This window comes from Pan troglodytes, chromosome 16, assembly GCF_028858775.2.
Source record: "Pan troglodytes isolate AG18354 chromosome 16, NHGRI_mPanTro3-v2.0_pri, whole genome shotgun sequence".
NCBI lineage: Eukaryota > Metazoa > Chordata > Mammalia > Primates > Hominidae > Pan > Pan troglodytes.
Genome location: NC_072414.2, coordinates 10684094 through 10709337, shown reverse-complemented (window position 1 = coordinate 10709337; position 25244 = coordinate 10684094). Strand labels below are relative to the sequence as shown.

The 25244-nt window shown below is 41.7% G+C and overlaps 1 protein-coding gene and 1 long non-coding RNA gene across 2 annotated transcripts in view; both read left to right on the top strand.

Annotated features, from left to right (window-relative positions):
• LOC112205572 (serine/threonine-protein kinase Nek4-like) overlaps window positions 1-25244 on the top strand; it is a 497070-nt gene that overhangs the window by 433958 nt on the left and 37868 nt on the right. The gene's annotated exons all lie outside the window — the stretch shown is intronic.
• Window positions 16605-20635, top strand: LOC134808564 (uncharacterized). The gene is made up of 3 exons (XR_010151823.1): window positions 16605-16786; window positions 18322-18467; window positions 20019-20635. It is a non-coding gene; the product is annotated as an uncharacterized LOC134808564 (long non-coding RNA).

Genomic DNA, 25244 nt, shown 5'->3' with positions numbered 1-25244 from the left:
CGCCATGGAAGGTTTGTCTTTTCGCTCTTCACAATAAGCCTTGCTACCGGTCACTCTTTGGGTCCATGGCATCTTGGACTAAGAGTCCAAGGTCAGTTCAACTTGGTGGAGAAAGCTGGCAGTTAGATGAAAAATATACACAGACTTGCTGCAGCTGTACAGATGACGAACGTAGCAACTCAAAAGATGATGGAGGCTGGGCACGGTGGCTCACGCCTGTAATCCCAGCACTTTGGGAGGCCGAGGCGGGCGGATCACGAGGTCAGGAGATTGAGACCATCCTGGCTAACACGGTGAAACCCCGTCTCTACTAAAAATACAAAAAATTAACTGGGCGTGGTGGCGGGCGCCTGTAGTCCCAGCTACTCGGGAGGCTGAGGCAGGAGAACGGCGTGAACCCGGAAGGCAGAGCTTGCAGTGAGCCAAGATTGCGCCACTGCATTCCAGCCTGGGCGACAGAGCGAGACTCTGTCTCAAAAAAAAAAAAAAAAAAAAGATGATGGAAACAGAGTAGAAATGATGAGAATGATGAATGATGCCTGGAGCTTGGTTCCTGGGTTGCTGTGGTGTTAGGTGGTCACAGAGCAGCTTTTTGAAAGCTTATGTCCATGTTTCCTGCTAACAGTAGATACTTGATTAGAATGGAACAGAATGTTTACCTGATTTTTACTTATAGCACCTGGAATGCTAGTACTAAAATGTAAGCCCTTTGGAGACAGAAAATTTTTCAATTCTGTGTTTTCAGAGCCTAGGATAATTCCTCTGACCTCACTGGTGAGATTGTAGGTGTTAAACTAATGCACGGATTAAACTATAAGGGCAAAGAAAAAAGTTCCCCTTTGTCCTCTGAAGGTTCACTGAAAAATCAACTGGCAAAAGGAAGATTAATAGAAGAAAAGGTATGTAAAATTTTATTTTGAATTGCATAGGGAGGGCACCACAAAAGAATGATGACCCAGTGAGGTACACACGTTTATATATCTGTTTTCATAGAGAGAGGAGGCGATGTGTAACGTAGACTATTATTTTAAGAGGCAAGAGACCGTCAAGGAGAATGAACAGACCCAGGAGGCAGGAAGTAGACATTAGGAGAAGGTGAGGTGCAGAGCTACGCAGGAAGAGAGGTTGTTGTTTAATGCAAATTAAGTCCTCCAGATAATCTCTTGGAGCTGACCTCAAAAGAACAGACGGTAGGTGTGTCTGGGCTGGTGAGGACTCCCAGCCTCTTGATCTTTCCTGGTTACTTGATGAGATCCCTGGGGAGGATGTTCAAGACCATTGCATTTCTTTATTTTATTTTATTTTCAGATGGAGTCTCACTCTGTTGCCCAGGCTGGAGTGCAGTGGCATGATGTTGGCTCACTGCAACCTCCACCTACCAGATTCACGTGATTCTCTTGCCTCAGCCTCCTGAACAGCTGGGATTACAGGCGCCTGCCACCACACCCAGCTAATTTTTGTATTTTTAGTAGAGACGGGGTTTCACCATGTTGGTCAGGCTTGTCTCAAACTCCTGACCTCGTGATCCACCCGCCTTGGCCTCCCAAAGTGCTGGGATTACAGGCGTGAGCCACTGTGCCCAGCCTGTAAATGCCCAGCCTATTATATTTCTTTTGTAAAGAAGCTTGCTTGGTCAGATAAGGAAATTTCAGAGAGAGGCTCTTCCTGGACTTGGGAGTGGGAGACAAGATTAGAGAGACCTTCATTCTGAGGCAAATTCTAAGACGGCTCAGCATGACAAAGCACCAGTCTTTGGTATATCTGAGCCCCAACAAAATAAACTGATTTGTGTATGAAGAATGGAGCTTACAGCTCAGACAGCAAATCAATCCTTATTGACTCAGTTTTCAACTTCATCTGGATTACCAGATGCACAGTGTGAAAATAAGTCATTTGCCAGCCCGAGCAACATAGCAAGAGCCTGTCTCTATAAAAAGTGTAAAAATCTAGCTGGGCATGGTAGTGACCGTCTGTTGTCCTAGCTACTCTGCAGCCTGAGATGGGAGCATCACTTGTTAAGTGAGCTGTGATCATGATCAGGTCACTGCGCTCCAATCTAGCTACTGAGTGAGACCTTGTCTCTCTCTCTCCCTCTCTCTCTCTCTCTCTCTCTCTCTCTATATATATATATAGCCGGGTGTGGTGGCAGTCACCTGTAATCCCAGCTACTCAGGAGGCTGAGGCAGGAGAATCGCTTGAATCTGGTAGGTGGAGGTTGAAGTGAGCTGAGAGTGCCACTGCACTCCAGCCTGGGCAACAGAGCGAGACTCCATCTGAAAAAAAAAAAAGAAATGCATATAATATATATAGTACATATATATATACTATATATAAAATATATAGATATATATATATACTATATATAAAATATATAGATATATATAGTATATATACTATATATAAAATATATAGATATATATAGTATATATACTATATATAAAATATATAGATATATATAGTATATATACTATATATAAAATATATAGATATATATAGTATATATACTATATATAAAATATATAGATATATATAGTATATATACTATATATAAAATATATAGATATATATAGTATATATACTATATATAAAATATATAGTATATATAGTATATATACTATATATAAAATATATAGTATATATAGTATATATACTATATATAAAATATATAGTATATATAGTATATATACTATATATAAAATATATAGATATATATAGTATATATACTATATATAAAATATATAGATATATATAGTATATATACTATATATAAAATATATAGTATATATAGTATATATACTATATATAAAATATATAGATATATATAGTATATATACTATATATTTTATATATAGATATATATAGTATATATACTATATATAAAATATATAGATATATATTATATATATCTATATATTTTATATATAGTATATATACTATATATATCTATATATAAAATATATAGATATATAGTATATATCTATATATAAAAAATATATATAGTATATATCTATATATAAAATATATAGATATATAGTATATATCTATATATAAAATATATAGATATATAGTATATATCTATATATAAAATATATAGATATATACTATATATAGCTATATATAAAATATATAGATATATACTATATATAGCTATATATAAAATATATAGCTATATATAGTATATATCTATATATAAAATATATAGCTATATATAGTATATATCTATATATAAAATATATAGATATATATAGTATATATCTATATATAAAATATATAGATATATATGGTATATATCTATATATAAAATATATAGATATATATGGTATATATCTATATATAAAATATATAGCTATATATAGTATATATCTATATATAAAATATATAGCTATATATAGTATATATCTATATATAAAATATATAGCTATATATAGTATATATCTATATATAAAATATATAGCTATATATAGTATATATCTATATATAAAATATATAGCTATATAGTATATATAGCTATATATAAAATATATAGATATATATATGAAAATAAGTTATTTGTATTCAAAGCATCAAATAAAATTTTGTTTTAGTTTTCTAAAAAAATACAAGTAACATATAGGCATGCTGTTTTCCTTCTTATATGTGACTACAGTACTTTAGTATGTAGCAAATATCATTTGCTAGCTGTAGTAAATGTGCATTGTCACATTTTGTCCAATTTTGTCCAAGCTTTAATCAAATGCCTAAGAATTTAAAATTACCTTAATTTTGTAGAAGCAAATCACAGCTTATCATTTTAGATGTTTTACTTACTTATGAGTCTACTCTTTCCCACGTTACTGCTGTTTCTGGCCTGCCTGTGGCAGTATTGCCATTCACTGGAACCTGCTTCCATAGGAGGAGCATCCTGATGTGTTTAGGAATACTAAAATTCAGATCATTCCCCATCAGAGTTGTCTATTCTGTTTCTCCCTCTCATCCCCATAATGAATGCATACATTCTTTCTGTTTGTTTGGTAATTATTGGGTCATTTAAAATGAAGACTATGAAATGAGAACAGAACCACTGACCAAAATGTACAACTTTTTAAACGTACCATGGGGAAGAAAGGTCCAGAACCTATGCGCGGAGTATGTTACTAATCCAGAGAGAAAGTATATTTAAAAACAACCTGAGTGGTCAGGAAGTCAATTTCTTTTTTCTTTTTTTTTTAAGAGAGACAGGGTCTCGCTTTGTTGCCCAGGCTGGTCTCGAACTCCTAGGCTCAAGCCATCTTCCCTCTTCGGCCTCCCAAAGGGATCAGTTTCTGAAGTGAGATGAGTGAGTTGATTCCTTGAGCATTGTCTTAATATGCTACGGCTACCATAACAAAGTACCAGAGACTGGGTGGCTTACGCAACAGAAGTTAACGTTCTGGAGGCTATAACGTTCTAGAGGCCGGCAAGGTTGTATTCTTTGTGACCTCTCTACGTGGCTGGCAGATGGCCACCTTCTCTCTGTGCTCTCACCTCTTCCTTCCCCTGTGCTTGCACATCCCTGGTTCTCTCATCCAAGCATTCTATTCTCACAGGGACACCAGGCAGATAGGATTCGGCCCACCTTAATGACCTCATTTACCTTAATCATCTAATTGAAGGCCCTATGTCCAAACAGTCACATTCTGAGACACTGGGGGTTAGGGCTTTGCAGGGGAGAAAAATAATACCTTTCCTTCACCTCCGGCAAGGTTCATGGCTGAGTCCTCATAACAAAATCCAGATTAACAAAAGAAAAGTATACAAATGCTTTTTTTTTTTTTGAGACAGAGCCTCACTTCTGTTGCCAGGCTGGAGTGCGATCTCTGCTAACCGCAACCTCTGCGTCCCGAGTTCAAGCGATTCTCCTGCCTCAGTCTCCCGAGTAGCTGGGACTACAGGCACCCACCACCACACCCAGCTAATTTGTGTATTTTTAGTAAAGATGGGGTTTCACCATGTTGGCCAGGCTGGTCTCAAACTCCTGATCTCAGGTGATCCGCCCTCCTTGGCCTCCCAGAGTGCTGGGATTACAGGCATGATCCACCATGCCCAGCCACAAATGCATTTAATGTAAGTTCTATGTGACACAGGAGACTACAGAAATGAAAACTCAAACATCTAGGGAGAACTGTGCATTTTTATGGACAGTCATTTAGAAGTATGATTGGAGGACAAAAGGGTATGATCTAATGGTAATAAACTGGGAGGAACTTACCAAGGCCTGACTGTTCAGGTTCTTCTTGGCCTCCAAGTTTGATATTCCTTGCCTTCGGGCATAGGGCAGAATACCTGTCACATGAGGGTCTTCAGGAGAGAAGAGGTGGGAGCAGGTCATTTCAAACCTTTCTCCCTCTGGAGTTTTCTGTCTCCTCCAGCTTAAAATCCTCAGTGTGCCAGGGTGCCATACATTGGGGAAGTATTTCCTGTACTCCAGTAGCTTCAATGTATAAATCTTAGCCACAACAAGCATGAATAGAAGATTTCAAGCTACAGAAGGAAGCAAAGGACTACCGAGAGGTAAAGATGTCCAAAGGTAACTCTGGCGAAAAGAATGAACTCCTTGTACAGCTGTGAGTGGGAGTTTGGGCAAGCGATAAGTCTGAACCTACCTATAGGCAGGACTCTTAACCATTTTATATTTATGCAGAACGAGTAAATGGAAAAATCCCGTGGAAAAACACTTATCATATATTGCAACTTGGGGGGCTACAGATTTTTTTTTTTTTGAGATGGAGTCTCACTGTGTTGCCCAGGCTGGAGTGCAGTGGTTGCGATCTCAGCTCACTGCAAGCTCTGCCTCCTGGGTTCACACCATTCTCCTGCCTCAGCCTCCCGAGTAGCTGAGACTACAGGCACCCACCACCACGCCTGGCTAATTTTTTGTATTTTTGGTAGAGACGGGGTTTCGCCGTGTTAGCTAGTATGGTCTCAGTCTCCTGACATCGTGATCCACCCGCCTTGGCCACCCAAAGTGCTGGGATTATAGGCGTGAGCCACCATGCCCAACTTGGGGGGCTACTGATTTAAAGAAAGAAAGATTTAAAGGATTTTGATGCAATAACTCTTTAATTTTTTTTTTTTTTGAGTTGGAGTCTCACTCTGTCACCCAGGCCGGAATGCAGTGGTACAATCTTGGCTCACTGCAACCTCTGCCTCCTGGTTCAAGGGATTCTCCAGCCTCAGCCTTCCAAGTAGCTGGGATTATAGGCATGCACCACAATGCCCGGCTAATTTTTGTATTTTTAGTAGAGACGGGGTTTCACCATGTTAGCCGGGCTGGTCTTGAACTCCTGACCTCAGAAGATCCGCCTGCCTCGGCCCCGCAAAGTGCTGAGATTACAGGCATGAGCCACTGTGCCCGGCCAACTCTTTAATTTTTTTTTTTTTTTTTGAGACGGAGTCTCGCTCTGTTGCCTAGGCTGGAGTACAGTGGTGCAATCTCGGCTCGCTGCAAGCTCCACCTCCCTGGTTCAAGTGATTCTCCAGCCTCAGCCTCCTGAGTAGCTGGGACTACAGGCACCCGCCACCACGCCCACGTAAATTTTTTGTATTTTTAGTAGAGACGGGGTTTCACCATGTTAGCCAGGATGGTCTCGATCTCCTGACCTTGTGATCCACCCGCCTCGGCCTCCCAAAGTGCTGGGATTACAGGCGTGAGTCACCACGCCCGGCGCCAACTCTTTAATTTTTAAAATCGGGTTTCTGGAGGTGATATCCATCCTTTTCCAGTACACAGTTTATAGAGTTTCAACAAATACATACTGTCATGAAATTACCACCGTAATCAATGTTTCCCATAGTGGCCACAGCTTGGGAAATCCTAACAAAGGCTTTAGGCTTCCTGGCCTCTGCTGCCATGACCCTGTAGAAAGAATGGATTACGAGATTCATTCCCACCTGCCCCTCCCTGGGTCTCAGATCTTCCCTATCTATCAGATGAGGATTGGGCTGAGCTGGTGTAGCCAGTTTGTCTGTCCCTGTGCTGAGGTTACTACTTCTGCTGGCACCCAAAGCACTTGTTATAGACCTAAACAAGTTGATTTCAGTCATCCAGTCCAGCAAGGGAGGACATGTCCTATATAAACTTGATGTGCCTGATAACATAAGCCACCCCACTGGAAGTATCAGATGTTTCCAGCACTACTAGAGGGTTCCTAGCACCCTGGTCCTCCCTGATCCTGTCCCCCAACACTGTGAGATCCCATAGAAAGTGGGGGTCACCTTGGGGAACACTGCCATAAAATTAGAGTTAGGGGGCCCTTTCTGGGGTTTTATGGTGGCCTGAACCACAAACCACCCCCAAGAACATGCACTTTGAAGAGAAAAGGAAAAAGAATGGTAGGGAACACTGAGGTTGGAATTTCACAGGAACAGCCTAATTAGCCAGCTACCTGGTCCACCTCCATCCACATCAAGCTCAGTGTTTCCCAACATGTGCTGCAGTGCCCCATTTCCCATGCATTGGAGTGTAGTGTTTAGTGTTCATACTACTAGATAGAAGTACCGCCTCATGAGCAGGCCTTCTTGATGTCCTATCTTCAGTTGCTTTGGCTGTTCCACTGTTCAGTAGCTCCACTGGCTTGCAGATGACAGGGTGCATACAAAGCCCATCATATTCCATGAGAGCATGGCCATTGTTTTGCTGGTCATGTAGTGAAGCATGCTTCTTGGTGAGACTGAGGTCCTCTGGGGTGTTCAAAATCATGACATAAATTCTCCTCAATAACAGCAATGGTAGTATCAGCATCCACAAGAGTGCATATTTTTTGTCCTTTCCAAGTAGCAAGCTGTTTTGATAGTCCTTGTCCCCACACAGAGGCTCTTTAAGTATTCTAGTCACTCAATTGCCATTCCCTGATGAGGTATGTATGCTGTTAGCAAAGGCCCACACATTGGTGAAATGCAGGAAGACCTGGTGGTAGGGGTGGCCTGCATGGTCATCACAAATGCGTGTTGTTTGGTCCACTGGGGAAATTTCCGAGGTTTATTCTGACAAATGATGATGACAACCACAGCCTAACAGACCCCATCTGCTCTGTTATTTCACTGAGCCATCAGTAAACCATGCCACACCATCAGCAGGCTTGTCTTGGAGCCTTAGGCTCCAGACAGCCATGGGAGGAGCCAAAGCACACCCAGTGGTTCTCTTGGTGTCTTCTAATTAGCTAGCCATTTGTTCACGGAGCCTGCTGGTCACATGTGGTCCTAGCTGGGCCTGAACTTGAATGCACCACTTCCATTTGATAAGTGAAGTCTATCGAGCCTGTCTAATTTTATTGGTTGAGCTTGTGAGCCATCCAGAGAGAAATGGCAGTTCAGGTTGCAGAGTTTCATCTGGCATTCTGGCCATGAGGTGCCCAGTCCAAAACAGTACCCAATATCAAGTAAGGATTGCCATTTAAAAGAGGGATATAGGCCGGGCGTGGTGGCTCATGCCTGTAATCCCAGCAGTTTGGGAGGCCAAGGCGGGTGGATCACCTGAGGTCAGGAGTTCGAGACCAGCCTGACCAATGTGATGAAACCCCATCTCTACTAAAAATAGAAAAATTAGCCGGACATGGTGGCATGCGCCTGTAATCCCAGCTATTCAGGAGGCTGAGAGGAGAATTGCTTGAACCCGGGAGGCAGAGGTTGCAATGAGCCGAGATCGCACCATTGCACTCTAACCTGGGCAACAAAAGTGAAACTCCATCTCAAAAAAATAAAATAAAATAAAGAGGGATATTTGGTGGCTGCCTGAGGCAACTTATGTGTCCAAGATCTGAGAGTCTGGTACACCCCAGTGTCAGTTTTCTGTTGCCAGAGACATCCATCACTCTGCATCAGGTTGCACACAACTGTGATTTCATCGGGCTAGCAGATTTAAGGTTTAAAAGGAAGTGCCTGAGACACAAATTGTTGTAAACCTGCTGCTGCAAAGGGTTCCATTCAAAGTGTGTGGCTTTATTGGTTACCTTGACTCTGGGTGCCAGAAGAACCCCCATGTGGGATGCATGTTGTCTCCAGTACCCAAAGCGACCTAACCAGCTGCCAGGCCTCCTTTGTATCCATGAGTGCAGCCAGGGGCTTGCCTGTATCTGGGATACTGTTTTGGCTTCTTGCTCAGGTAGCTTTGGCATTCATTGTGCCCATGGCCTTTTTGACCAGCTAAACTGGGCTGTTACATTGTGACAGGTGGGTTGTCACTTTTTTCTTTTTTTCGAGACGGAGTCTTGCTCTGTCACCCAGGCTGAACTGGTGCGATCTTGGGTCTCTCTAACCTCCGCTTCCCGGGTTCAAGCACTTCTCCTGCCTCAGCCTCCTGAGTAGCTGGGATTATAGGCGCCCACCACCGTGCCCTGCTAATTTTTATATTTTAGTAGAGACGGGGTTTCACCATGTTGGCCAGGCTGGGCTTGAACTCCTGACCTCGTGATTCACCCACTTCAGCCTCCCAAAGTGCTGGGATTACAGGCATGAGCCACCATGGCCAGCCGGTTGTCACATTTTTATCTGTAACAAGTAAATCCAGAATTAATAAAATAGTGTCATTGTTCCATTTAGTATGCAGTACCACTTTTTTTAATGACTCAGTGTGGCTTGGGTAGCTTAGGTAACAGGCAGGAGTGGATACGGCCCACTATTGCATCTTAGTTCTTAGCTGTGAGGGGGCATAATCTTCCAGGACATCAATGCCTATAATGCACTCAGGGTGGGAACCACAGCCACCTGCATAAAAAATTGCTCACAGGGCCCTACCCACAAGTACATAAGCATTGTATGCAGATAAGCATCACGGGCCACCAGTTTGTTCCCAAACCTCCCAATGTCATCCGTTTAATTATTCTCCTAAAAGGACCCAGAAACATTGTCATGTGGGTTCCGGTATCCAAGCACCTGAGAAAAAACTGAAGTCCTCTCTTTTCTCCTCTTATCATAACAAGGGTATAAGGCCAGAGGGCTTCAGTAGGGACCTAGAGGCCTTGGCCCCATTCTTAACTGTGTCAATCAGACCAAGACACTTAGGTGGCAGTGTTCCTTTATCAAACACTCACAATAGCCACACTGCGTAAGATTTCCCTGGTCTGCCTCCTTATCCTTTCGAGCCTGACTCTTCCCATCTTCTGGGCTGACATTTTACATGTTAGTTCCTCTCATGCCTCAGGGACCATACAAGGACCTCTCTCTAGTTTCTTCTTGGGTGCCTCAGGGTCTGTCTGAATACTCACCATTCAAGCTCTTGGGCCCTGACAATAAGGGATCATATAAGTGCCCAGCACCTAGGGGATCTTGAACTATGATCTGCTGTTTCCACATTCCTTTCTCTCTGTCTCAGTCCATGCAGCCAGCTCACTTACATCTGTGGGGAGGAGATTGACATGTCCCATTTACCACCCATCCTTATCCATAACTCATCCAGGTGCATGTCCAGCCGCTGTGCTCCTGGGCTGATGTCTCTGCCTTGGGCTGAGTACTGGGTGGTATTGCCCCTCCCACTTTGCCAGAAAGCCATGTTTCTCTGACCGAACCTTACCCACTGCACCAATTTTTCGAAGCAGGTTCACCAATTACCAATCTCAAGGGAGGACTCCACCGCACAGAGGACAGCAAAGGTCATCACTATACCAGCCATCAGGAATAGGAGTCCAGACACTTCTACCCACTGCATCCTCCGCTGCAGTGCTACAACTGCCTGAGAGCAGTGAGACAGAACACATTCTCGGGCAATAAGTTAAAGGATGCACATTTATTATTTACAGATAGGGAGAAAGTCTTCCTTCAAAAGAAGCCTAGGCTCCATTCTGAGCTCATCCCCAAAGGCTCAAGAAGGGTTCCCAGGGCAGATGAAGTCTGGATTGCAAATGCCCCCCTTTCACACAGCTGAGGAAGCCCAAAAGGCAGCCCACCCTGGGTTACATATCTCAGGGCAGACATGGCGCATTGAGCAAAGCTTTAAGGAAATACTGCTTTCAGGGCAGAGAGGAACAAACCCCAGCTCTCCTGGACAGTCCCTCCCTAACTAAAGATGTGACATTCCTTAGGAAGGGCCAGAACAAGGCCAAGGTTGTTCCAGACAGTCCCTCCCTAGCTCAGAATATTGCATTCCAGGCTGATGCTACACTTATTCTTGGCAAATTAAAACTGAGAAAATGGGAATAATTGAATCCATCCAAGGCCACCTGGAGGACTGTTTTGCATTTTCACCCCAAAAGTTCCTTGTAGTAGTCTTCCCACCATATTTAGTTTTGGAAATTATTGATATCTATCTCCATAACTTTGCCTTTTACAGAATGTCATATAAATGAAATCATTCTGTATGTAATCTTTCAGTAACACTTTCGAGATATGTCATGTTTACTGTATCAATGGTTTGTTTCTTTTTGAAACTGACCTGTGCTATATTCAATGAATGTACCACAATTTACTCAATTGTTTATGTTTTTTTTTAAGACAGAGTTTCGCTCCTGTTGCCCAGGTTGGAGTGCAATCCTGCATCCTCGGCTCACTGCAACCTCCACCTCCTGGGCTCAATGATTCTCCTGCCTCAGCCTCTGGAGTACTCATCATTTTTATTAATATAAAATGTTATAAATATGGATAACTTGATGGATATTTGTGTTGAGGTATTATATGGTTACTACAAGCATATGGTTTCATTCATCTTGTGAAAATAGATCTTAGCGCTGAGATGCTGGATCATATAACAAAAGTATGATTCAGAAGGCTGGTTGTGGTGGCTCATGCCTATAATCCCAACACTTTGGGAGGCCAAGATGGGAGGATCACTTGAGGCCAACATTTCAAGAGCAGCTTCGCCAACATAGTGAAACCCCATCTCTACTAAAAATACAAAACTTGGCCGAGTGCAGTGGCTCATGCCTGTAATCCCAGCACTTTGGGAGGCTGAGGCAGGCGGATCACCTGAGATCAGGAGTTCAAGACCAGCCTGGCCAACATGGTGAAACCCCCTCTCTACTAAAAATACAAAAGAAAATTCTCCAGGTGTGGTGGTGCATGCCTATAATCCCAGCTACTCAGGAAGCTGAGACAGGAGAATCACTTGAACCCAGGAGGCAGAGGTTGCAGTGAGCCGAGATCATACCACTGCACTCCAGCCTGGATGACAGAGTGAGATTCCATCACAAACACACACACACACACACACACACACACACAACTTAGCTAGGCGTGGTGGCACACACCTGTAATCCCAGCCCCTCATGTGGCTAGGGCATGAGAATAGCTTGAACCTGGGAGGCAGAGGTTGCAGTGAGCTGAGATGGTGCCACTGCACTCCAGCCTGGGCGATAGAGCGGACTCTGTCTTGAAAAAAAAAATGTATGATTCACTTTACAAGAAACTGCCAAAATGTTTTCCAAAGTGGATATCATTTTGCATCCTAACAGAAAATATGGGAATCCCCGTTACTCCACATCCTTACCAGCACTTGGTTTGGACTCTGTGTGTTTGTGTGTGTCTGTAGTGTGTGTGTGTGTGTGTGTTTGTGTGTGCGCGTGAGTAAATGTATGTGTATATATGTATATATATCGACTGTTAATAATTCCAGTAGGGACATAGTGGCACCTTACTGTGGTTTCAATAATTTACATCTTCCTGCTGATAATGGCATTGAATAAAACTCATTAACTTGTTCGTCATCCATATCTACTATTTGACTGTCACTCTTCTCATTTCAAAAAATGTTTATTGTTATATTGTTAAATTTAACTATGTATATGTATAATTTTGATATGACCTACATCTGTTAAGCACTGAAAATATTTTTTTCTGAGCCTGTGCCATCTCGTCTTTCTCTTAACAGTGTCTGTCAAAGAGCAGCATTTATTTTAATTTTGACTAAGAATAATTTGTCCTTTTTTGTTGTTTTTTTTTTGAGACAGAGTCTGGCTCTGTCACCCAGGCTGGAGTGCAATGGCACAATCTTGGCTCACTGCAACTTCCGCCTCCTGGGTTGAAGCGACTCTCCTGCCTCAGCCTCTTGAGTAGCTGGGATTACAGGCACCCTCTATCATGCCCGGCTAATTTTTGTACTTTTGTAGAGATGGGGTATCACCATGTTGGCCAGGCTGGTCTTGAACTCCTGACCTCAGGTGATCCACCCTCCTCGGCTTCTCAAAGTGCTGGGATTACAGGCATGAGGCACCGTGCCCAGCCAATTTATCCATTTTTAAATTTTGTGCTTGATATTTATTCCCTACCATTATATATTGCTTAACACAAGGTCATAAAGATTACCTACAGTATTTTCCTTAGAAATTTTATGTGTTAAGGATTTACATTTATATCTGTGGTATTTTGAATTAATTTTATATCTAGTGCAAAAAAGGGTGAAGAGTTTTGTTTTGTATTTTGGCATATGAATGCTCTGTTGTTTTAGGAGCATTTGCTACAAATACTCTCCTTTCTTCAATTCAAGAAAATTGAATTTCCTTGGCACATGAGCCAAAAACCTACCAACCATATATGTATATGCTATAATGCTCCAGTTATCTAAATACTTATCCTTATACATATCCATATATGTATATGCATGCGCTATACAAACATACATATATGTATTTGCTATACTGTTCCATTTATCTATTTATCCTTACACCAATACCACACTATCTTGACTAATACCACATTATATTAAACTTGAAATAATGGCCAGGCGCGGTGGCTCACGCCTGTAATCCGGCACTTTGGGAGGCCAAGGCAGGCAGATCACCTGAGGTCGGGAGTTCGAGACCAGCCTGACCAACATGGGGAAACCCCATCTCTACTAAAAATACAAAAGTTAGCCGAGTGTGGTGGCACATGCCTGTAATCCCAGCTACTCGGGAGTCTGAGGCAGGAGAATCCCTTGAACCTGGCAGACGGAAGTTGCAGTGAGCCGAGATCATGCAGTTGCACTCCAGCCTGGGCAACAAGAGCAAAACTCCATCTCAAAAAAAAAGAAAAGAAAACGTGAAATAAGTAGTGAGTCCCCCAATATTGTTCCTTTTCTTCTAAATTGGTTTGGCTGTACTAATTATTTAGTTTCTTACATACATTTTGGAATCTACTTCTCAGTTTCTAAAGAAAATTTTTTAAAAATCGGCTGAGGATTCTACTGAATGTATAGATAAATATGTAAGAATTGACCCTTGGTCAGGGGTGGTGGCTCAAGACTGTAATCCCAGCACTTTGGGAGGCTGAGGTGGGTGGATCACGAGGTCAGGAGCTTGAGACCAGCCTGACCAAGGCATGGTGAAACCCTGTCTCTACTAAAAATACAAAAATTAGCCAAGCGTGGTGGCAAGCGCCTGTAATCCCAGCTACTCAGGAGGCTGAGGCAGGAGAATCTCTTGAACTTGGGAAGTGGAGGTTGCAGTAAGCCAAGATCGTGCTACTGCACTCCAGCTGGGGTGACAGAACGAGACTCCGTCTCAAAAAAAAAAAAAAATTGATCCTTAATATTGAGCTTCCCAATCCATTAAATTGCTGCATCTTTATATTTATTTAGATTTTTTGAATATCAATCTGATCAGCATTTTCTAATTCCCAGAGCACACATTTTGCACATATTTTGTCAGGTTTATCTCAAAGTATATCATGTTTTTATGCTATTATAAAATACATTTTAACTTCTATACTCAATTTTTCATTATCAGTATAAAGGAAGTCAACTGATTTTCACTCACTCATTTTTACAAACTAAGCAAATCTAGTGGCAGCCATGTGGTATATACATTGCTACTTGTGAGGGATGGATAAATGAAAAACATTTCTCCTTTATTTGAGGCATCTGTCAAGCAGAGATATAAACAAATAGGCAATGCAAATCAGAGGGTTTGTAGTAGGGAATGTGCATTATTCTGTGGAAATCCACAAAATGCATGGGCATGCAAACCAAATTTAAATAGTCATAGAAGGAATCCTGCAGGAAGTAATTTATGATTGAATAAAGTAGCTGAAAACCATGCAAATTAGAATTAGACAAGACAAAAGAAGGATTAGTATTCAGGTAGAGACCAGGGTGTGTCTACAAGTCAACATTTTTTAGACATCACAGGGAGAGTAACAATTTCAGTACACTGAAGGAAGTTAGAAATCTATGTCAGGGCTAGATTTTTAAGAAATTTTGTTCTGTGTCAATAAGTTAGGATTTTTATAGTTTTCTAAGGTTCTATTCAGCTACTATGGGGTCGACTCAAGAATACAGCTGTTGTAATTGTTAAAATAGGAATTTGGGAGTCTTGTGAATTTGAAAGAAAAAAAATGTGCGGGGTTGAGGCTCAGACCCTGTACAGGCAAAGAAAAAGTTAAAAGTGAGGAAAATGAGAGACAACATAAACTCTGGGAAAAGTGTTCACAAAAAATTTTAGTATTTTCAGGGTTAGAAGCTCCTCTTGATTGAGTCATACCTTCCTGCGAAAGATACAAAGTCAGAAAAGAAATCCTCTACCTAGAAAACGACATTTCGGCACCAAGCATAGGTTACTTTCATGCCTTAATTTCACCTTACCAGCTGCAAAATACCTGCTACACTGTGGTTTGAGGAATGAGACCACTGTGCTCACAGCGCCACCTAGCATCAACAGAAAGGGAGGCCCATGGCAAACTTAATAACAAGAGGCGGGAAAAAAAAGTGAGGCCCAGGAACCGGAAACTTAATTTGAGCAGGATTTTCTTATATTTATTTAAAAACTAAAATATTGGCCGGGCACTGTGGCTCATGCCTGTAATCCCAGCACTTTGGGAGGCCGAGGCGGGCGGATCACTTGAGGCCAGGAGTTCAAGACCAGCCTGGGTAACACGGTGAAACCCCGTCTCTACTAAAAATACAAAAATTAGTGGGCATGGTGGCGGGTGCCTGTAATCCCAACTACTCGGGAGGCTGAGGCAGGAGAATTGCTTGAACCTAGGAGGTGGAGGTTGTAGTGAGCCGAGATCGCGCCACTGCACGCCAGCCTGGGTGATAGAGTGAGACTCTCCCTCAAAATAATAAAATAATATTGCTGCAGGAGTCAGTGGTGAAATGCAATCCATAACCATTCCCAGTAAACACTGAGCGAGTCCTGGCCCATGCCCACTTTTCCTGTCATTTAACGCAAGGGTTAAATGTCAAAGTGAATCCCATTATGCTAATTGATTTACAAATACGGATGTATAGGAGTGTGATACCCTGAGCGCAATCATACTTCGGATGTAACTGTAAAACGACTTCAGCTGACTTTGCAGTGTTGCAGTGTCACATTAAACCCTAAGTTGTTTGTGTTTCCCTACACATCACTCTCCAGGAGCATTATAGTTCAGAAGATTAGAGTAATTTCTTAGACTAAAGCCTTGATGGGTTATTATTACATAAAACGTTTTCCACTCTGATAGAGAAGTCAGGTGCATTCGCTCATGTCTCCGTGGCAGGGCCGGGACTCCTGGTCACCCGCGATTCTGAGCGGTGCCTCACAGCCTAGGTCCTCCAACCTCACAGGGCGGCCCGCAGGAAATGCGCCACTGTCCGGCGCGGCCAACCAGCTCGTGGTGCGCTGTGGGAAGGTCACATGACGGAGGGGGAGGGCGGGGGCGGCGGGGGCGGCGGGGGCGGCGGGGGGGGGGCCCCCGGCGGGCAGATCCTATTTGCGCCTGCGCGGGACGGGAGGCTTCGGTGTTGCCGTTTCCCCCTGCTATTTCCGTTTCCGCGCTTCAAGCGGATCTCTTCCGCTTATGGCGCCCGCTGGGAGTGTCTTATCAGCAGCTTATACCGCGGAAACTTTAACCTGCGTTTTCCCGTAGAAATTTTCCTCTCTAGGTTTCGTATCATTGTCTTGGTTCTTACTCTTGTATTAACTTTGTTTTAACCTAAGGTTTCTCTTTCCCAAAAACTGTGGTGTTTCTTTACAACCTCTTTTTATAGTTACATAAACATTGCAAAAACCATGATTTTATATTCTTCCTTTTCAGTATTAATAACTTCAATGTCTTTTTTTGCATTTGTCTGAAAATTTGAAATATTTTTCAATTTACTGAATTGATTATCGTTTTGTAAATATCGGATACTACTTTAATCATTTGTGTATTGGCTTTAAGATTCTCTATTTTTAACTTTTCCACCAACATACCTTTAATCTGAGAGGTGTTGTAGGGGCTTCAAGGTCAAACTTTCCCCACAGTCTCTATTTTCATTATAAAATACCGTGTTTTAAGAAAAAATGTACAAGGTTGAAAGAAGTTTCGCTACTACGTGTTTTTTTTTTAATTTTTATTTTATTTTATTTTATTTTGAGACGGAGTCTCGCTCTGTCACCAGGCTGGAGTGCAGTGGTGCGGTCTTGGCTCACTGCAACCCCCGACTCCCTGGTTCAGGCAGTTCTGCCCCCGACTCCCTGGTTCAAGCAATTCTGCCTCAACCTCCCGGGTAGCTGGGATTACCGGCACATGCCACCAAGCCCAGCAAATTTTTGTATTTTTAGTAGAGATGGGGTTTCACCATGTTGGCCAGGATGGTCTTGATCTCCTGACTTCGTGATCCACCCGCCTCAGCCTCCCAAAGTGCTGGGATTACAGGCGTGAGCCACCGCGCCCGGCCTCTACTATGTTTTAAAACAGTGGCTAGGTCATGCTTTTCTGTGTATCCTTACTTCCCTTATTCCATCACCTCATCCATCACTTTACAACTGATCATACAATTACAAAATTATTTTACTAATCAGATTAAATGTGTGCCTTCCATTTGAAGAAGAAAGGTCTACTAAAGGCTTAGTTTTCCCTAGGACACTGGGAGAATACAGGATCTGGTTTCCAGTGCCACAGTGGTGATCACACAGGAATAAACGGGACACAGGTCAGACAACAGCCAGAAAGACATCTGCCAGTATATGTTTCCTGTGAGATGGACACCTGGTCCCAGGTCAGACACAGGTGTTAGAGCGTCAGCTAGGTAAAAGAAGTAACCTGAAAGAGACACGCTGTGAACAACTATGTCCACCTCCCCTTCATTTCCCATTATTGGAGGGCTGCTAGCTGCTCTGTTACTAGGACCCAGATTTAGTTGGGGCCTCTCAGAACAGGTCAGAATTGACCTATGCACAGTACCTATGGGAGTCTGGATGAGGGCCATCCACTGAAAGTTAGTGAATCAAAGATTTAAGATTGATCTAAATGCAAATAGATCTCTGTCAAACGACTATACGCATAATTGCCTTATTTTATACTTATTGAAAAAATCCTTGTAAAATTATAAAGGCATAAGATTTACTTGTTATGAAAATGAAGGCAATAATGAAGGTAATTCATAAGTGAATTTGCAAATATCTTGAAATTCCAATTCTGATTTTTCCAAATTAGATTTTGATTCAGAGTCATCGATGTCTTCACACCACCCTCTGTGGCATGAACAGAGGTGGTAATGAAGCATTTCTTAGAAAACAAGGCTGGACCACTGTCTGTGTGATTTCCACCTTTCTTGCTGACACCGTTCTGCATGTTTTGACGTAAGTGATGTTACCAGAAGGAAACAGCAGAAGGTTGCAAAACAAGTGCAAACAATGAAAGCCATGTCATGGCTGCCAACAGGCTAATAGTGATTGTAACAACACTTGACAAAATAATTTTTAAAAATTATTCAAATATGATAACTAATAACGATACGGAATTATCAACGGGGGTCCAATTTTTTTTTTTTTTTTCTGAGACGGAGTCTCTCTTTGTTGTCCAGGCTGGAGTGCAGTGGCACAATCTCGGCTCTCTGCAACCTCCCTGACCCAGGTTCAAGCATTTCTCCTGCCTCAGCCTCCTGAGTAGCTGGGATTACAGGCGGCTGCCACCACACCCAGCTAATTTTTGTATTTTTAGTAGAGACGGGGTTTCACCATGTTGGCCAGGCTGGTCTCAAACTCTTGACCTCAGGTGATCCACCCGTCTTGGCCTCCAAATGTACTGGAATTACAGGCATGAGCCACTGCACCCGGCCTAAGGGAGCTCTATTAATGGAGCTGAATCTATGAAACAAGAACATCTTCCTTCATCAAGGGAGCAAAACTGTCCAGAAAAAAAGTACAGATGAGGTAGAAGGAGCCTGGTCTATGTGTGCATCTTCATGGTGGATTGAGAATAGGGAGGCTGGAGAAGAGGCTGAGGGGGAAGTCAGGGCTCACTCCTGTCCTAAAAGCAAAAGGGAGCAAAAGAACCATGTTCATCTTCAGATTTACACGTTCTTCACTTTGAAAGAAAATTTAAGTTTATTAGGAAACCATATCTGTGAGGAGTTTTTATTTTTTTGTTTTCTTTTTTTGAAACAGGGTCTTATTTTGTTGCCCAGGCTGGAGTGCAGTGGCATATACACCGTTCACTGCAGCCTCTACCTCCTGGGCCCTAGCAGTTATCCTACCTCAGCCTCCCATGTAGCTGGGACCACAGGCATATGCCACCAAGCCCTGCCTATTTTATTTTTTTGTAAAGACATGTCTCACTTTGTTGCCCAGGCTGGTGGGGGGAAAGTTTTAGAGATTGATTAAATAATTTGTGAAATTTAAAATAAAGGAAAATATTCTGTTTTGGGTTTTGCCCAGTGCATGTTTGGGGCTCATAGGTGAACAACATGGACAAAATAACCTCTGATATTTCAGTCCAGTAGTGATTCAAAGACTGTAACCCAAATCTCAAATGTAGGAGTTAGAGCAGCTTTTGGGAGCTGAGAGCACAGGCATCAGACCTGAAATGGAATGGACAAGGAAGGCCTCTAGGAGGAGGAACATTGGAGGAGATTCTGGAGAGTGCGGAGCAGTGAATCTGGCAAACAGGAGAAAGGGAAGAGGAAAAAATGTGTCTGTGGCACAGGCCAGGGCATGAGAAGGGGACAGTGGATTAGAAGGACTGCTGGGATTAGCAACATGTAAGGAGGGCAGGAGCGGGAAGGGCAGACCGTGGAGAGGCTGTGCAGGGGAGAGTGGGCAGGTCAGGAAGTGACACAGGGCCGGCCAGCCCACTAAGGAATGCATTTGTTGTGCTGGTAGTTCAAATATCAGTCTTGTTCCTTGCAACAGTACCTCCAGGTCAAGAAGAGTAAGGATAGCCTCTGTGTCTGAGGAGGTCCCTGTGCATTATGAGGAATTGGTTCTAGGAAGAAGGGAGAGTGAAGAGGAACAGAGAGGACCCTCCAGATCCAGTACGGGCCAACTAAGGGAACTTGGATGCTCCTGTTCATGTCCCTTTCTCCATCACTCAGACTCACCCCATCCCACCCTGAATGCAGGTTCCTTTCCCCTCGGTTATTTTGTGCATCTCAGATGATGACATGTATTGTGACTTTATTCTATCACATATGACTTTTACATTATATCATAGAAAAAGTTACTTACATAAATTACTTAATGGTGGATTAGTCATAGTTAAAATGTTGTCAGCTTGGTAAACAAATGAAATTATCACACTTTAGTTTTTCTTCGTTGATCATTTATGAAGATTAGTGTCTCCTCATTTCATGGATGTCACAACTACATGTTCTTAAGTAGGGTGTATGCTTGGGGTGTTGTGTTTTCCCTGTTAATGTTGGATACTCCAGTGTTCAGCAAACTATAAACCTATCAACACACATTTGAAAAATCCAGTTGGTTTGTGTTTTATTTCGTGTATCCTGTCTTTACGATATTATATCTTTTCTTCTGCTTACTTGAAATTTAATTTGCTCTTCTTTTTCTAGGTTCCTAAGATGGAAACTTAGGCGATCATTGGGCATCATCATAGGGTCTACCTGCCAAATCAGGTCTTCTTCATTCTGCAAAAGTTTCTCAGTCACCACTTATATTTCATGACTTTGACCCTTGTGAAAATACCAGTCAGATATCTTGTGGAATGTCCCACAATGTGTATTTGTCTGATGGTTTCTCATAATTAGACTAGAAACAATGTGTAAATTAAACATATTTTTCCAAATTAGAAAACAAGAAAAACAGAATAACATATTAGTTAGAAGTATTAACATAGGGCTGGACGCAGTGGCTTATGCCTATAATCCCAACACTTTGGGAGGTGAAGGTGGGCAGATTAATGAATCCAGCAATTCAGCAATTCAAGACCAATCTGGGCAACATGGCAAAATGCTGTTTCTACAAAAAATGCAAAAAATTAGCTAGGTGTTGCAGCATATGTCTGCAGTCTCAGCTACTCGGCAGGCTGAGGTGGGAGGATTGGGAGGGTGGCCTGAGCTTGGGAGGTCAAGGTTCACTGAGCTGTGATTGTGCCATAGTGCTCCAACCTGGGCAAGAGAGTGAGACCATATCTCAACAAAAAAGAAAAGAAAAAATAACAGAGAAAAATAATTTTTAAAAATCAGGTAATGACAAATAGGGAATTCCAAATATATTGCTAATGGTCTGTTAAGCTTGACAGTGCTTTTAGAAAACTTGTTCTGTTTAGAATAGTGTTGGACTCACAGAACAAATTGGTAATATAAAGAGTTTACATATACCACACACAGTTTTCCTTATTATAAATCTTAACATTAGTGTGCTACGCTTGTTACAATTAAGAACCAATGTTAAACATTATCATTCACTGCTATCCATGCTTTATTCACATGTCCTTAATTTCACTTAATGTCCATTTTTTGATTCTGGAATCCCATCCAGGATGACACATCACATTTAGATGTCATTTCTCTTTATGCTTCATAAGCTGTTGACAATTCCTTCAACTTTCCTGGTCTTTCATGACATTGACATACTTAATTAGGAAGTTGTCTGATTTTTTTTTTTTTTTTGAGATGACTCTCGTTCTGTCACCCAGTCTGGAGTGCAGTGGCGTGATCTCGGCTCGCTGCAAGCTCCACCTCCCAGGTTCACGCCATTCTCCTGCCTCAGCCTCCCCAGTAGCTGGGACTACAGGCGCCCGCCACCACGCCCAGCTAATTTTTCGTATTTTTAGTGGAGACGGGGTTTCACCGTGTTAGCCAGGGTTGGTCTCAATCTCCTGACCTCGTGATCTGCCCACCTCGGCCTCCCAAAGTGCTGGGATTACAGGCGTGAGCCACCGTGCACAGCCATAGGTTTTCAAAAGGAGGACTACACAGGGAAATTGCCATTCTTACCACATCATACCAATGTTACATACTAATAGCATGTCATATCATGTTGACCTTAATTTGATTACCTATTTGAATTACTTCTTATCAGATTCTTCCACTGTTAAATTGCTATTTGTTACACTTTCTGTGTTGTACTTTTGAAAAGAAGTCATTAGGCTTAGTAAGAAGTGGGAAGTCATTCTTCACCTCTTTATGGGAAGAGTATCTGCAAAAATAATTTGGAATCCTTCAACATGTGAAATGTGTCAGTTTTCCTCCATTTGTTTTATATATTTTTTCACTCATTTATTTATATCAATATGCAAACATGGATATTTATTTTACACTTACATTTTACTAGTTTATTTTGTTGTTCAAAATTTTCTACTCTTGGCTATTGGAAGGTCTTTTAATTGGCTACTATATCATTTTCGTATACACACTCCTATTATAATGGCATGAATCCATTTATAAGGCTAAAGCACTCAAGGCCTAATTACCTTTTTAACAGCCCCACCTTTTAATACTGCTACAGTGGCAGTTAGTTTCCACTAACTGTAGGGGACAAAAATTCAAACCATAGCAAGAACATACCAAAACCATTTTTAAAAACAATAATGCATTTATTTTTGCAAAAATTGGCCATAAAGGGCCACCTTTATATGTGCTCATGTAGATCACCCTCTACATGATAAGAAAGACAAATGGAGAACGAATTAGATAGAGGACTGTTGTGAATTAAAGTATTAGGTTTGGAATACAACTTTTTGGGTTCATTGCTCGTATTTCTTAGAACAGAAATTCTCAATGTACAACTTTAACTCTGAAGAAAGCTACCCATCCAATGAAGAAGTAGCAAAGTGACTGTTTGCCATTTCTATCTTCCTTCTCAATAGATTTATTGAAACATAGCATATACATCACCTCTCCACATTTGTTTTTGTTATTTCTAGTTCATTCTTGAGGTTTCTCTTTAACACAGCGACTATTAATTCTAGCCCAGTTGGCCAGGAGCTGTGGCTCACACCTGTAATCCCAGCACTTGAGGTTGAGGTGGGTGGAATGCTTGAGCTCAGGAGTTCAAGACCTTTGGGCAACATGGTGAAACCCCATCTCTACTAAAAACACAAATTTAGCTGGGTGTGGTGATGGGCACCTGTAGTCCCATCACCATACTCGGGAGGCTGAGGCAGGAGAATCACTTGAACTTGGGAAGCAGAGGTTGCAGCGAGCCGAGATTGTGCCACTGCACTCCAGCCTGGGTGACAGAGCGAGACTCCATCTCAAAAAAAAAAAAAAAAAAAAAAAAAAAATTCTAGTGCTGCTCAAGAAGCCTCTAGAAGATTTGTTCATGGATGTTTACATTGTGCCTTTCAGGGTACACTTTTTTAAATCTTATTTTACAGCCAAATACATAATTATCTGGTTTGTCAGTGGTCTTATTCTCCATTGTGAAATGTAAAGTAATGATGCAACCTATAATTGATGTGAATAATTTATTTTGCAATTACTATTTATGTCAGTATCAGCAAATACTACATTCATTTGTATAGATGATATTAATCTACAGGTTTTATGGATTATTAGTTCATTTCATCCTCACAGCATCTCAAGAGGTCGGCACTAGTTTTACGCCCAATCACCTAGTGAATTTGATCTAAAGCCCTACAAGAAAGGAATGGATGAAACTTGATTTTGACTGAGTCTATCTTTGAAGTCTACTTACATCAAGTGTTTTAGAATATCTTTTTTTGTATGGAAAACACATTCTAGGACCGGATTAAGAAATGTTACTCTAGGGCCAGGCGCGGTGGCTCGTGCCTGTAATACCAGCATTTTGGGAGGCTGAGGCAGGCAGATCACCTGAGGTCAGAAGTTTGAGACCAGCCTGGCCAATGTGGCAAAATACCGCCTCTACTAAAAATACAAAAAAATTATCCAGGCGTGCTGGCGGGCACCTGTAATCCCAGCTACTCAGGAAGCTGAGGCAGGAGAATTGCTTGAACTCAGGAGGAGGAGGTTGCAGTGAGCCAAGATTGCACCATTGCACTCCAGCCTGGGCAACAGAGCGAGAATCTGTCTCAAAAAAAAAAAAAAAAAAAAAGTTATTCTACCCCGTGAAGTCATGTTCCCAAATTAGATGTAAATCCTGTGTTAAATTGATTTAATATTTAGGTCTAAGATCCACCTAGGAATGATTTTATGTGTAATGTGAGGTTATAGATCAGATTTTATTTTTCCCTGTGGATATATTTCTTGAAATATTTATTGAAAAATCCACATTTCCCCAATTAATCTTATAAATTATTTGTGTATATATGCTTGTGTCTGATTTGCTCTCTCCTTTTTTTTTCCATTGGTTTATTTCTCTGTGAAAATATCACACTATTTTAGTAAGACACTTCATTTAACACAGAATTTTCTCTCTAGGGCCTTCTCTTAGCCAAGTGTGCTATTATATAAAGAAGAAAGAGTGAAAACCTCTATGCCTTGAACCTACACCAATATTCTCAGTTGTCCCTTGAATAAAGAGGAGAATTTAGAACTCACTATTACTGATGACACTTAGGTCTTTAATGTTCTTGTGAATCTTAGACAACCCCACAACATCATTCCCTGCTTTATTTGCTTAGTCCATTCTTGGTGGATTTTATGAGATGTCAGCACTCCTCATTAGGATTCCCTCCTTCTGAAGCCTTTGGGATTTTCTACCCACCCAGCAACCACCAGAGGTGGCAGAAACCCCTGCAGACATCCTTCTTGCGCAAGCGCAGTTGTACCATGAATGCCGTCCTCCTGCTGCAGACCACGCCCACCAAGGGCGGGGCCACATCCACTGCAGCTGAGCTCAGAGCCTTCTGTGGGGTCTGCAGTGGCAAGGCCAGCTGCCCCCTGTCTTTCCTCTGGAGCTGTTTGAGGAATGCAGTTCTTTTGCATAAGAAAGGCTTTTCTCTCCAGTCATTCTGCTTGCTGATCAAGAACACTTAACAGCTTCAGGCTTTCCTGGTAATATTCATTCTTGCTTTTGTGTTTTTGTTTTAAGGTCCAAATATCTTTAACACTTGTATGCAGTTTTCTTTTTTATAATTTCACATAAACATCATCTAAAACCAACTTCGTATGTTCGCATTCTGTATTAACAACTTTCGTTTTTGTATTTAAAAATACATTCATAATCTTTTTTTCAAAATATCTTGTCAGTTATTTT